Below are 15,458 nucleotides of genomic sequence, written 5' to 3'. Positions count from 1 at the left end.
TCTGCTGACAGGAGGGGTTGATGGCAAATGCAGAGGTGGGGAGTCCATCCTGCCTGAAGCTGAAATGCCTCAGAGATGCAGGACTGAAAGAGGCCAAAGGAGCCAACAGTCTAGATCCAAAGTCCCAAGTCCCATTACTCTTCTGTTCTCCCTGGACTGACTCTAGACCTTCCCACAGATTCTTACTAGGACTCTTTTTTTTTTTTTTTTCTTAAGGGCATATTGTTTTTAAAAGGGATGAGCTTGGCCGGGTGCAGTGACTGGCGCCTGTAATCCCAGCTCTTTGAGGCCAACGTGGGTGGATCACGAGGTCAAGAGATCGAGACCATCCTGGCCAACATGGTGAAACCCCATCTCTGCTAAAAATACAAACAATTAGCCAGGTGTGGTGTGTACACCTGTAGTCCCAGCTACTTGGGAGACTGAGGCAGGAAAATCGCTTGAACCCGGGATGGGGAGATTGCAGTGGGCCAAGATCATGCCACCGCACTCCAGCCTGAGCAACAGAGAGAGATTCTTCTCAAAAAAAAAAAAAAGAAAAGAAAAAGAAAAAGAAAAAAAATGGGGGGAGGTGGATGAGCTCTTCTCTAAGAATTATTTTACTGCCTACCCTCTTCTTCAGTTTCCTCCTGCAAAAAAATGAGCATAACAAGATGTATTTCATGGGATTCTTAGGATGATGCAACAGGATAATGACTATAAAGGCCTATGACACAGTGGTGTAGGTAATTGGCATTTTTGAGCAATAGTTCTATGTTATGCATTGTGTATACCATATTTTATTAAATCTCTACAGAAATACTGTGAAGTAATTTTCATTTGCTTATTCTTAAAAATATATTTATTGAGCATCTATACATGTTCAATATTATGCAACATGCTAAGGCTGCAGCCATAAGCGAAACAGTTTTTCAGCTGACAAGGAGCTTACATACTAGAAGCAGCTGTTATACCATTTAATAGACTAGGACATCAAGGTTCAGAAACATTAAGTCACATAGCCACCTGTCTGGCGCTGAAGCCAGTCCCTGCTCTGCTGCCCTCTACCTCCTTGTGTTCCTGGTCTAAGTACAGTACTAGGTATGAAGGGAGCTTTGTAAATGTCTGAAGCTTTCTCAACCCTTGCTTGGTTGTGCTTAAACTTGGATATATGTCATCAGGGAAAGAACAGTGTCTGGGAATTAGGAGATGATAAATGTAGACGATGTGTCCAAACTCAGAAAAGTCACTTAACTTTCAACAGCCTTAATTCCTGTGGCTGTGAAATGGGGGTACATATACTATTGATACTTAAGGTTATGATGGATTTCCAGGTACCCAGGGCATGGGAATGCACTTTAGAAACTGATGTCCTGAGCCAGTATGAGTTTTTCCTTGGCAACTTGATAGACCCTGAGTGTCCTGGGAGCCTGTTTAAATGGCACTGAGCACTGGAGTCACTTCCAGATCATGAGAGGCAAGAGAACATGGTAGCTATGAACCATGTCAAATTCCAGCATCCCACTTACTAGTTTTGTTACTAGCCTCACTGTGCCTCAGTTTTGTCACCGATTAAATGGAAAGAAAAATAGTACCTACCTCATATGGTTACCAGAATGAAATGATCTTTTAGGGGTAAGAGTAACGAACCATGAGGAGTCAATGCTTTTGATCACCATAGTTTTATTCTGAAGTTTTATTCAAAACCCTACAATTCTAGACATCACTGATGATTACATTTTTTGGTGTGAAAGTCAAGTCTAATTGTTTCTGAAGAGTATTATATCTCGCTGTTTGGTTTTGGATTTATCCCTTGCAGACTGAGAGGTTTTTGTTTTGTCTGTTTATTTTCTTAATGTAGTGTTTAGAAATTTAATGGAGCAATTTAGTTTCCATTTACTGAAATAGATTATCAAAGGAACAGGAACACTAAAGATTAGGTTCGCATTTCAGAGTATCGCCTCACATATGATGTGATTTTTCATGTTTTCCTGACCAAAAAAATTAATGAGAGTTTATATTTCCTTAAGCTGGTCCATGGCGAAGCCTCTTGCTTCATGCCCGGCCAACTCTCTGGATAACTAAATGGTTGGAAGCGGGGCTAAGAGGGTAACGCAGGGATAAATCCCCACCCAGCATGTCAGGACAGCTTGGTTCTTCTTGCCAGATGTGGTGGCCTAGATCACTGAAAGGCCACATTTTTGGCTTAGAGGCCTCAAGCAGTACTACTCAACCTAGAAACCAAAACTCATGCAGAGCAATCATGCTGGTCCACTACCTTCAAATGAATGAAACACTTCAGGATGTTAAAAGAGAAATCACCAAGGTATGCTGACTGATTTGTCCACATCGTGAAAATAAGCCACCATTTATTCAGATCTCCATGCACGGGACAACCCTTGCCTAGGTGCCTTGTAGTTTTTACAAGAAACCCATCTTATAGATGAGGAAACTTAACCTGATCGAGGTGAAGTGACTTGCCCAAGGTCACACAGCTATGAAGTTATTGAGTGAGGTCGTCTTTGTTCCAATGCTCTTGTCATTTTGTTAAGTCACCAAAAAGAAATGAGGGATGAGGAAAGAGTAGAAAAAGCCTCAGGGAAAATTGATGGTGATGGTGGTGGTGGTGGTAGAGGTGATGGTGATGGGATTCATCCTGATAGTGGTGAGATCATGACCCATTTTCAGAAAAGGATCCAACAACCACTTAATAGGTACATATTCAACTCTGGTTAAAGAAATGAAAAAAAGGAGTGAAGTTTACAAGCCTAAATTCCCAATCTCAGAGGCAGAACTAAGCCCAGTTCCCCCACTTCTGATTGTCTTCCTCTCTCTCCCTCGTCTATCACAATTTCCACGTTGTAAGGTTTTTTTGGCTTTAAATCCACATAGGAGCTAGCAATCCTAATATGTCTTGGCCACAGAAAAACACTAGCAAATGATACTTATTAAGCACTCTTTGTGACCAGCATTGCTCTAAGTACTTACCTGTGTTAACTCATTAAAACTTCACAATCATCCTTTGCGACAGATCCCATTATCATAATCATTTAACAGATAGGGAAACTGAGGTGGAGAGAGGGTAAGCCACTAGCCGAGGTCACTCTGCTAGCGCGTGGGTGTGCTGGGGCGCATGGCCAGGCAGGCCGGCTCCCAAGTCTGCTCTTCCCCTCTTCACCTTTGAGCTCCTGCTCTTGTTCTGCAGAACCCGCTCCTGGCCTTGTTCTTCTGGTTGTAGCAGTGGTTTTGCACAGACTTGCCCAATACCCACTGGAGCTTCTCACAATTTAATAGAAGCCCTGGTGTCCGGGGTTAGGGATTCAGTCAAAGCCATGGAACACCTATGCAACAAATGTGTATTAAATCCCTCCTGGCCCAAAGCACTGAGCTGGACACTGTAAATCCAAGTCCTCATCCAGGTACTCATGAAATTCCATGTTTCCTGAGGGCTGGAATGCATTTTCTATTTTTTTTCTAATCTCCCTCCTCAGAGCTACAACCCCCTCTAACTCCTACAAAGATCCTCTTACACCCTCTTTAGCTCTCCCACTTAATTTTTCTTCATAGCACTAGGAACATTTCCTCTCCCTGACATGTATTTTATCTGCCTTTCTTCCCCACTTCTACTCAGTGAGAGCAGGGCTTTGTTCTCAACACGGAGCCTGTGTGGCTCACAGTAGGTGCTCAGTAAATGCATATCAGTGGTCGAAGCTCAGACCTCATATTACCTTTTCAGTTGGAGCCAAACGGGATTGATTTACAATTGCACAAAAAGAGAAATGTTTTAAATAACAAGCCCTTTGAGGCAATAGAAAAAGGTGTATCCATTTATGGCTTCACTCAACACATCCCCTTTCGCAGATCTTTACCCTGAAGAGAAATGCTGTCATGAGTTTTTTGCTGCATTTGCCTTACCTGAGTCTGAGGGTATTGGGTCTTAACCTCCTCTTAACCCAATTCCGCAGTCACACCTCACACTCCACTTGCTGATCTCCTGTCTTACATGGAAAATCAATGTATTTCAAGTAGGAAACAACTAATACAGAGAGGTTTCACCTGAGGTGGAAATTATGCAGGCAGCTTAATGCAAATTGGAGGGAAAAGCCAAAAATAACGTGGTGTTAGCTAATACAAGCGTGCTCATAATCTCACGCTGCTGCTTTCCTCACTGGGGCTGTAGCAAGGTGGGCTGTGTGCAGAGCCCAGTTAAAACTCACATTATGTTGAGTTGAGGCATTTTGGGAAAGGACGAAAATGGAAAGATGAACTGCTCACATTTATCCTGATTTGTAGCAGAGGCATTAAGCTTTTTGTAGCTTTCCTTGTATCACGCTTCTCCCTCTATTAATACTCCCCATCCCCAACCTATAAAGAGGGCTCTGGAAACAGGAGGATGATCATGGTGACTTTGTCCATTTTGTGTTGCTATATGGGAATATCTGAGGCTGTGTAATTTATAAAGAAAAGAGGTTGATTTGCTCACAGTTCTGCAGGCTGTACAAGAAGCATGATGATGCCAGCATCTGCCTCTGGTGAGGACTTCAGGCTACTTCCACTCCTAGTAGAAGGCCAAGGGGAGACTCATGATTTGTGCAGAGATCACATGGCAAGAGAGAAAGCAAGAGAGGCAGGGAGATGTCAGGTCCTTTTTAACAACCAACTTTTCGAGAATTATTAGAGACTCACCCAGAAGGGGAGGGCATTCATCTATTTATGAAAGATCCACACCCATGACCCAAACAATTCCCAGTAGGCGCCTCCTCCAACCTTATGGATCAGATTTCAACATGAGTTTCGGAGGGGTCAAATATCTGAACCATAGCAAATGGAAACCAGTTTCTAGTTACAGTGACTTCTGCTCCTCACACAGGAGTTCTGATATCTGAGGCTCAGTGACATTCAAAATACATTGGCCCTTAATTTTGTCCTGGTGCTAGATTTCAGATGGTTGTTTTCAAAGGTTCATAAATGGGAGTTGGTGGCTGTCCATGAGGCCACATAGTACCACTGAGTGTGGTCAAGCATGTAGTAGTTGCTAACTATATTCTTCCTCCTCCAGGAAGCAGCAGGATTGCCATCCATTCTGAACGGGAAGCTCTGAGATTCCAAATGCAGAGCCGTGCATGTCTGCCTTGCAGAGCATGCACTTATCCATTTGTAGCACTCTCCTGGCAGACTGCCGTTGCTTTGCCACAATACGCTGCTTCCCATGTGTTGCGTGTCAATTTTCCGTGGCATGGGCAGATATTTTTATTCTCATGGTAATATATTCTCAGGAGTATGAAGAAAAAAACTAGCTGATATAACTAGCTGATACAATAAATATAACTGTGATTTATTGGTTATTGTTGCTTAAAAATATGTTAGAATTTACAGAGTGATTTGATCTTTTTTAATCATTAAGCGAAGAGTAACATACATGGTATTTGTCTAGAGTGCAGCTCATAATGGTACTGTGTAAATGATGGAAGCTGAAGAAATCATGCTAGGATGTGAGAATTTTTAGTTACCTTAAAAACCACCATGCATATGGTCTGTCTACCACTACCCAACCTACCTTCCCTACTTCTGGAAGAAAATATCAGTGTGCGTCTGGATCACCTGGGGGTGTCCTAAAAATGCAGACCCCTCCTACTCTCCCCAAGAGAGTCTGCTTCGGTGGTTTTGAGGTGAGGCCAAGAAATCTGCATGTTAATAAGCTCCCAAGCTGGGTTTCTAGGAGGAGATTCTAAGACCTTACTGCTCAAAGCACTGTTTCAGAATGTGCTCCCAAGCTAAGACAGGTCTTTGGCACAGCATGCTCACTTTCCTTTTTCCCCTGGTGATCTTTGCTCTCTGGGAATCAAATCTCCTAAGACCTAATTTAGTTGTTGCGCAAGGCTTCCTCCTCAAACCCACTTGTACATGCAGATCTGGGGGCTGCTTGGCCAATCCAGAGCTCTCAACCTCAATATTCCTGACATTTTGGGCCGCTAGTTCTTTGTTGTGGTAGATCATCCTTGCACTATAAGATGTTTAGCAGTGCCCCTGGCCTCCACCTACTAGGCACTACTAGCACTCATACCCCAACCCCCATCTTGTGACAATCAAAAATGTCTCCAGACATCGCCAAATGTCCCTTGTAAGGGGGAAAAAACTCACCCAACATTGAGAACCAATGGGCTAAGTTGGAGTCACTGAAAACTCAAGTTTCCAGATGTAAAAAATATGCTCCAGTAGAAATTATTCATTGTGCTATAGCCCTTGAATTTGTATTCTGCCTTTTTTTTTTTTTTTCAGAAGCCCTAGGCCTATGCTATGTGGGAAAAAAAAAAAAAAGGATGTTTTATGAAGTGAGTAAAACAGAATAAGTAGCCTGCAGCCTAGCTTAAACCTACTTTAGATGTGCTTGCGCATTTGTCTTCGTGGACTGGGAAAGTAGCTGGAACAGATCAGGTGGCTAATGGGTTCCCCTTCTAAGGGAACTCAACTGAACCAACATGTATTACAGGCTTACTCTGTGCTCGTTACTGCAGAAGCTGTTGAGGACACAAAAAGGAGTTAGATTGAGTTTTCTCCCTCAAGAGGCTTAGATCTTTTAGATAAAGCCAGGCCAGTGCCCCAAAAGACACAGCAGACATAATGGTTTTTAGTGACATTGCCTGGGTTCAAATCCTGCTTCACTTAGAACAACTGTTTGCCTTGAGTAAACTGCATCATCTTTCTGTCCCTGTTTCCTCAGCTGTACAACTGGGGATAGAAATAATACCTACCTCGAGGAGTTGCTTGGATGATTGTACAAATTCATATATGTAAGGACCTGAGGACAATGACTGACATATAGAAGGGGCTATCTTAGAAAGCCCAGTGCTGAAAAGCAGGCCTTATGTCAGGAGACTTGGGTTCACATCCCCGCTCTGACTCTTCTGAGCTTGGGCAGGCAATGTAATCTCTTCAAGCTTCAAGTCCTTCATCCATGAGATGGGATGATCATAGTATTTACCCCATAGGATAATGGCAAAGATAAAATGAGATGCTCTAGGGAATGCCTACCCCAATCTGATACATAGTACTGAATGATGTTTACTTGTTGTTATTGCTATTATAAATAGGTTTACCCCAACCAGCCAAACTCAAACCAGAAGCCTACTTCAAATGAAAAATAAGTCTGCCATGAGCCCAGACAGCTGCATCTTTGGGTCAGTTCCCTAACTGTACAGAAATGGTCATAGGAAGCTGGATTCCCAAGGCCTCCTGGGTGGGCACAGAACTCACTCCGGAGCTGGTGAGACTCATGTGCACAGGGCCTCAAACAGGGCATCCATCACCACAGTGGAGCTGTCTCCATCTCTAGGACCCGTAGGCCTTTCCCCAGGTCAGGACACTCCTCCTAGATGGGTGACTGCTTCTCTTAGCCCTCTTCTAAGCTTATTCTTTTTTTAGATATATTTATAACTTTGATTAGATTCTCTGAATTCTGCCTACTCTCCTGCTTCTTTCTTACTGGTGTTTAAGATAACTTTGCCCATAGCTAATCTTATCTTCCTGGCACTGAATTTCTGTTTACTTCTCAGAGTTCTGCCAAGAGATTCATACTGACAGGCAAGGGCCTTTAGTTATTCTTTCCAAAAGAGTATTTATCAGGTGCGCATGCATGCTGTGAGACAAACATGAAGCATGACCCAGTCCTTTATGAATTTAAAATCTAACTGACCTTCGGTAATCATCAGTAAAAGGGCCAAATCCTGAACTGGGTGTCCATTTCAGCTGGAAGGTATTATTGGAGAACATGGGCATTGAGAAATGGGTCCTATGTGCAGGGATGGAGTGAGGGGAGCAGACATGCCAGGCAGAAAATAAGCATCTGCCTTCAAATGAAGGGGACCTCTGGGTGAAAAGAACACAGAGGCTAGAACTCTGAAGTGTCCATTGCCAGGCTAACAAGTTTGAACTTTGGTCTGAAGACAGTGTAGAATCATAAAAGACTTTCAAAGGGGAATGACATATTGCTCTGGTATCTCCTGGTGCTGGCTTTTCTCCAAGGCGAGAAAGATAGAGCTGGTATTGACACACCAGAGTAGATAGAGGGCTGGAAAGAGGGAAATGAAAATTGCTAACATTGATGAACCATCACTTTCGATAAAATGGAGTAGACACACTTTGTCTATTTCTCCCACTGAGTACAAGTAAAAACCTTGGGCATTATTTATAAAACAAGCATAAGACCCTGAAAAGTAGAAAGAAGAAGGCAGATTAACTAGGGACCTCATTACCCTCGGAATGACGTGGTGGTGAGTTCTCTGGGTTTTTGTTTCTTGTCTTTGTTTGCTTTGCTTTGCTTTATCCTAGACTTAGAGTTGAAGAGGCCATCAACCACAAATGCTAAGGGGCCCAGACCCCTCCCAACAAAAGGCCCCAGAAAAGCCTGCTCTCTCTAGCCAAAGAATCAGGAAAGGGGCAGCCTGGAAAGGCTGAAAACTTTTAGACAATAACTGTTCTGCCAAAGGTCACAGGAAAAACTGTGGTCCAGCCACCACTTCCACCAGCAAAAGTGAAATGCGGAGCCTAGAATTCCACACTCACCAGGTTATAGCAAGGCTCCCCAGTATTCCCCTTCTCTCCAGCAGGGTGATGTTAGAGAAGGCCAAGGGGGGAGTAGACTTTCACCACCTCACTGGTGGTGACCTGGCCTTACCCACTCCCTCAGTGTCAGTTGAGGTCATGTGGGAGCAGTAACAAGACACTTCCTGACTCCTCCCAGTCAGAGAGAGGTGTCAATGGAAGCTCGTCAGGAGCTGGAACTCCCATCACTGCCCAGTAATGAGGAGATTCCCCCTCAAGTGTCAAGGCCAAATGGGGAACCTGGACCCCTACTTAGCTAGAAAGCTAGCTAAAACAGAAAGTTTAGATAAGATCCAAAATCTTATCACCCCGTTTCAGTTTTCAAAGTCACTCATACCAAGAACTAGGAAGATCTCAAAATGAATGATGAAAGACAACAGATGATAAAACTGAGATGCTAAAGAAGTTAGCATTTTACAGATTATAAAGCAGCCATCATAAAAATGTTTCAATGAGCAAATATAAACATGCTTCAAACAATAAAAAAATCAAAATTCTCAGCAAATAAATGACATAACCATATGGGAATTTTAGAACTGAAAAATACAATAGCTGAAATTTAAAACCCACTGAATGACCCCAACGTCAGAGCCAGTGGGGCAGAAAAAAGAATCAGTGAACTTGAAGACAGAACATTAGAAATAACCTAGTCTAAACAACAGAGAAAAAATAGACTGGAAAAACAAGAACCACTCAAAGAAATAATGGCTTAAAACTTTCCAAATTTACCATAAACCTACAGATTCAAGAACTAGATGAACTTTATACAGGATAAATCCAAATAAATTTACAATAAGATAGACTGTACTCAAATGTTTGAACAACCAAAGACAAAAGCCCTTAAAATCACTGAGAGTGAAACACCTACTAATGAGAAAAACAATATACATGGCAGATTTCTAATCAGAAACCATGAATGCCAGAAGGAAATGGCACAACCTTTAAAACACACACACACACACACACACACACCTGTCAACCCAGATACCTATATCCATCAAAAACTCTCTTTCAGGAATGAAGGGGAAGTCAAGACATTATCAGATAGATGAAGGAAAGCTAAGAGGATTTTTAGCCAACAGCCCTTCTATAAAACAATGGCTAAGAAAGTTCTCTAAAGAGAAAGGAAATGATAGAAGGAATCTTAGAACATCAGGAAGGAAGGAAGAATACAAGGCTGTTTCCTATTCTGCCAAAAAAAAAAGCAGAAGATGTGAATTTTGAAAAGTGAAAACAGTCTGAGTCTCAAGATGCGTGTGAGAAGAAAGAGAGAAATGACTTGGTCATGCCCATGATAGAAAAGCGGCTTAGGTACCTGATGAGAGAATACAATAGATAGTTGATACATTAGAATTCTTGTCCTTTGAATTAGGATTGGGTTGGTGCAAAAGTGATTGTATTTTTGCCATTGAGAGTAATGCAAAAACCGCAATCGTTTTGCACCAACCTAATAGAATAAAATGATTTGAGCTAAAACAGAAATGCTAAGCCACCCAGCTTCTTCCCATTTTCATATTAAGCTAGATTTGCACAGCTTCTCTTAGAAACCTAAAACACAGTTTAATTTACCTTATGCCATGTAGTTTCCTGCAAGAACAGAGTCTCATTTAGAGAATGAATTAGAAAATGTGCAAAAGTAATATCATTCAGTTCAAAATGTACCTATCTAAACTCAATTTGAATATTGGCTTAAGCAATTATTATAAACCCAAACTATGGAAAATAACTGGTTTTCATAATGGTGAAAAGACTGAGACATATTTAACTCCAATAACTATTTTTTAAATGAGTATTTGCTATAGAAGTTGAGACTGTCAATTAAATAAAACTATAAAATAAGGCTAAAAATAATAGCTAATGTTTGTTGAGAGTTTACATCTCAAGGATCTGTTGCATTTAAAATGACATTTGGTGCAGCATCTATGAGAACTTGGAGATAACCTGTGAATCCATCATTAGGGGAATGGCTTATGCTACACTGAGACAATGAAATCTGTTCAAGAGGATAAGCAGCACTGTGTGTGTTGATGGGGAATCATAGCTGTGACACATGGTTGAGTGAATAAAGCAAGTCATGAATAATGCATCCAGTGCCATCCCTTTTGTGAAAAATAAACTGCATATGTAGGTGTGTTTATGCAGGGGAAAATCTTATACATTAAACTGTTAAAAGCAGTTACTTCTGGGGATTGGAAATGGAGAAGCAGAGATGGGAGATACTTTAAACACTTTTATATCACATAATTTTCTTTTCTTTTTTTGAGACAGTCTCACTCTGTTGCCCAGGCCGAGTACAGTGGTGCAATCATGACTCACTGCAACCTTCTCCTCCCGGGTTCAAGTGATTCTCCTGCCTCAACCTCCCAAGTAGCTGGGATTACAGGCGCACACCACCATACTAAGCTAATTTTTGTATTTTTAGTAGAGTCGGGGTTCCACCATGTTGACCAGGCTGGTCTCAAACTCCTAACCTCAAGTGATCTACCCCCCTCAGCCTCCCAAAGTGCTGGGATTACAGGTGAGAGCCACCACGACTTGCTATAATTTTCATAAAAATCATATGCAGCTTGTGAAATTAAATGATATAAGTGGTTTCGACTTAAAGGTGACAGCAGAAAGTCCCATTCGATGGCAGTGGTCAATCATCAAGTTGCATCAACCCATCTGAGCCTTAGTTTCCTCATGTGGACCCAGAAAATCTGAGACAGGTCTGTTAATTTAGAAAGTTGATTTTGCCAAGGTTGAGGATGCGCCTGTGACACAGCCCAGGAAGTCCTGACGACATGGGCCCAAGGTGGCTGGGGCACAGCTTGGTTTTATACATTTAGGGAGACATGAGACATCAATCAACATGTGTAAAAAGTACATTGGTTCGGTCTGGAAAGGCGGGACATCTTGAAGCCGGGGCAGGAAGGAGCTTCCAGGTCACAGATAGCTGAGACACAAAGGGTTACATTCTTTTGAGTTTCTGACTAGCTTTTCCAAAGGAGGCAATCCGATACCATCTATCTCAGTGAGCAGAAGGGTGACTTTGAATAGAAGGGGAGGCAGGTTTGCCCTAAGCAGTTTCCAGCTCGAGTTTTCCTTAGTGATTTTGGGGTCCCAAGATAGTTTCCTTTCACACTTAAAATAAGAAACCTCCCAGGTGTATTAGAAAAATAGAGCAGGTAAAGCTTCTTCCTAAGTGCCCATTCAGCATGAAGTCAGTGCTGCCCCAGCCTCTTTGTTCTAATGTCCAGTGCTCCTGAGTTAGGTCAGAGGATGTTTTCCCATGTATAAAATGGCTAATGACGCTACCTCATCAGAGCGTTGCGAGGACTAAATGAGATGAAAGATGTACCAGGTGCCTGGCTCTCTCAGAAGGTGGTAGTGATATTAGTGTCTTTATGCCACTCCCAGCCCAGCACCAGGCTTATGATAGGCACTACAGAGGGTTTGTTGTTGTTGTTGTTAGTCTGAACTGAACTGATTCTAATGGAGCCTATTGCTGCATTTCCCAAACGTGTGATCTCCAGATAGTTTAGAGGTTTGCCTTAGATAACGTAATGTAATGAGAGAGTCCACAGCAAAAGACGGAACACCTGAGTACATGCTTGCCCAGTGCCTCTAAGTCAGTTCATAGGGCTGTGTGTGCTCCCTGAATGAAATGGGAACGAAAATCCTCGCCCCCACCCACCTCCCTCCCCCATCCACCACCAAAATCTCACAAGGCTGTTGTGAGCACAAATGGAAGGGCAAGAGTTGGAGCATGTGTAAGCTATAAAGTCCTTGTTTTACATGGACCACCGTGGTGGGCGGTCATCAAGCTGCTTAACCTCATCTGAGGCTGTGGTGGTCCATGTTTCCATAGCATGGAAAACCCTTGCTGTCACTGTCTCCCTTTTGTTTGACCTGAAACCTTAACAAGTATGTTTCTCACTCCCTCTCAGCATCCAGGCCTCAGAGACCTGGGCTCCACAATGAATTTTTCAGAGTAGTGAAAAGCCACTTGCCAGTGTATTGACTGCGGCTAGGGTAAGAACTGTGAAGTGAGAAGGCAGAGGGAAGACTTGCTTGCACCTTCCAAAAAAGAAGGCAGTTCTTTTTCAAAAGTAGATGTTGGCTCTGGCTCCGAGCACACCTCCCAGGCTACCTGAGCTCCGTGTGCAGCTGGAAACTTGCCCTGCCCCGGGGGCTGGTGGAGACATTACCTTTTCAAGTTTCCCTTGTGGTTTCCTCCCTTCCATCGCCACCAGTTGGTTCTAACTTGTTCTATGATTTAGAACTTCTACCAGATTCCAGAACTCTGTGGCAAGGCACTGAGACAATGGAGGTCAGAACTCAACCACATGGTGGCTTAATTAAGGATCATCTGATTTGGGCGTAGAAGCAAAGAGGAGTTAGCTTTGGTTTTAAAAAGTGACCCAGGTGTGGTGTGGTTTATGTCTGTAATCCCAGCACTTTGGGAGATTGAGGCGGGTGCATCACTTGATGTCAGGGGTTCAAGACCAGCTTGGCCTATGTGGTATCTACTAAAAATATTTTAAAAAATAGCCAGGCATGGTAATGCCTGCCTATAGTCCCAGCTACTCGGGAGGGTGAGGCAGGAGAATGGCTTGAACCCGGGAGGTGGAGGTTGCAGTAAGTCAAGATCGTGCTACTGCACACCAGCCTGGGCAGCAGAGTGAGAATCTGTCTCAAAAAAAAATAAAGGGGAAAAAAAAAGTGGGGCAGGTGTTGGGGGATAAGTTTGTGAATACTCATTGCTCTTTATGTTAATTTTTAGGTTTTGCATCCCTGGAGGTTTCTAAAAATAGATGAAACACCCAACACTCTTATTCACTCGCCTTCGGGCTGGGCAGACAAGCCTCCTCCTCTTCTTCCCCTACAACCTGTTCCTCCTGATTCCCTCTCACTCAAGCAGAAACCTGGGAGGTGCCAGGGTGTGGCACTCACACTGGTCTCCCCGTCCACTCCAGCCTCTGGAGTGATCCTGATCTTCTGAGCTCCATCCGTTGCCACTGACCTGGGCATCTCACACCTGGCCTCTTCCAGAAGCCTTGGGCTTCACCCCTTCCCATTCATCTTGCACCCTGCAGCCAGGGCAATTTTGGAAGACACAGATCTCACCGTGCTTCTTGTCTGCCTAAAACCCTGTTTTCACTGGCTGACCCAGGAGTCCAGGTTGCCCAGTTGCCCAGTTGCCCCTCCCACCGGCTCACCTCTCAGTGGGAGGGCAGCCTCTCAGAACAGATTTGCTCTCACTTCCCTTAAACACGCCACACCTCTGAGCCTCTGCTGTTCTGTCTGCTCAGACACCTTCCTTTCCTCTCTCGTCCAACCGGTAAATCTCTGCTTGCTTCTAAGAGCCCAGCTCAGGAATCCCTTCCTCTGAGAAATACATCAAAATGGGGAGGGAAAAAAAAATCAGAGCTGGACAAAAGACAGGAGTGACCTGGTAATAATCATAACGACTTTCTTAGATTCAGGGCACTGCCCTGGACCCATGGCGTTACCTTATTCAATCCCCATCATGACTCTAAAGATAGATCCTAGCATTATCTTGGTTTTGCAGATGAGATCATAGGAGTTGAGGGTTAGTGACATGCCGTAAAACACAGCCAATTCATTGTAGAATTGTGATGGAAGCTTCAGTCCACCTGATGGAGGTTTGCATTTTTGTCAGCTGTAATGCCCTGCCAGCTAATGCGGTGTTTCTCAAACAGCCAGTCACGATGTGTCTATGAGTTGCAAGATTGGTTTAGTAGGCAGGGCTGGCTGTATGATGTGTGGGGCTCAGTACAAAATGAAGATGGGGCTGGGCGCGGTGGCTCACGCCTGTAATCCCAGCACTTTGGGAAGGTGAGACAGGTGGATTACAAGGTCAGGAGTTCGAGACCAGCCTGGCCAATATGGTGAAACCTGTCTCTACCAAAAATACAAAAATTAGCTTGGTATGATGGCGCATACCTGTAGTCCCAGCTGCTTCAGAGGCTGAGGCAGGAAAATCACTTGAACTTGGGAGATGGAGGTTGCAGTGAGCTGAGATCGTATCAGTGCACTCCAACCTGGGTGACAGAGTGAGACTTTGTCTCGAAAAAGAAAAATGAAGATGCAGGGCCCCTGTTCAAAAGGCAGGGAAAGCTTTTTCCTTTCTTTGGCAGTCTCTCAGCTTGTGGTGTTTTTTTATTTGTACTTTAATGCCACACTCCCTCAGGCACAGGGTTACTGGTAGGGGAGTATGGACCAACCCTCACCCTGGGAGGCTTGCCTGATCAAGACCCTTCCGCAGCCGGTGTGCAGGCCCCTGCCAGAGGTAGGTGGGGTGGGGGAGGAAATAGAGCCACTGACACTAACCAGGGGCAGGGGAATGGGGTGGATGGCCCAGAACCCGGGAAGTGGGGCAATGCCTCCCGTCAGACCTCACTTAGCCCAAAATCAAAGAAAAATTGATTAAGAATTTCGAGATGGTGACCATAGAGCATTAAACCCCAGGCACAGGGCCACTTCCAGAACACCAGCCCTGCCCACTGTATGGGCTACATGCTCCTGTTATAAATCATGACAAGAAGTGGTTTCAAAATGGAATAGAAAATAATAGGAGATGTTAGAATACACCCAGCATAGTGAAAGCAAGTATGACATTGTCCCCTTGGGGTTTTTATACATCAGTCTAAACACACGCAGGATGACCTCATAAAACATGCTTCTCACTGTGGGTCTCAGAAACCTCTGAAAACCAGCAGGGTTGCCCCATAGTCCTGTCGGGCCACTGGTTAAATCTCTGCCACTTTGGAGCTGTTGTCCTTCCCTAGTGGTTCCTGGGGGTAGAAGGGGGCTTTGCCAGGTTGGGGGTAGGGGTGGAGGTGAGGTGGGCAGAGTTGCAGGACCAGTAGGCA

General features: G+C 43.9%; 1 protein-coding gene across 2 annotated transcripts in view; it reads left to right on the top strand.

Moving 5' to 3' along the window:
• The window catches only part of ZHX2 (zinc fingers and homeoboxes 2), a 188,301-nt gene that overhangs the window by 107,503 nt on the left and 65,340 nt on the right, over nt 1–15,458 (top strand). The window lies entirely within an intron of this gene.

Source organism: Callithrix jacchus, chromosome 16 (genome assembly GCF_049354715.1).
Source record: "Callithrix jacchus isolate 240 chromosome 16, calJac240_pri, whole genome shotgun sequence".
Taxonomy (NCBI): Eukaryota; Metazoa; Chordata; class Mammalia; order Primates; family Cebidae; genus Callithrix; species Callithrix jacchus.
This window is presented reverse-complemented; position numbering and strand designations above follow the sequence as displayed.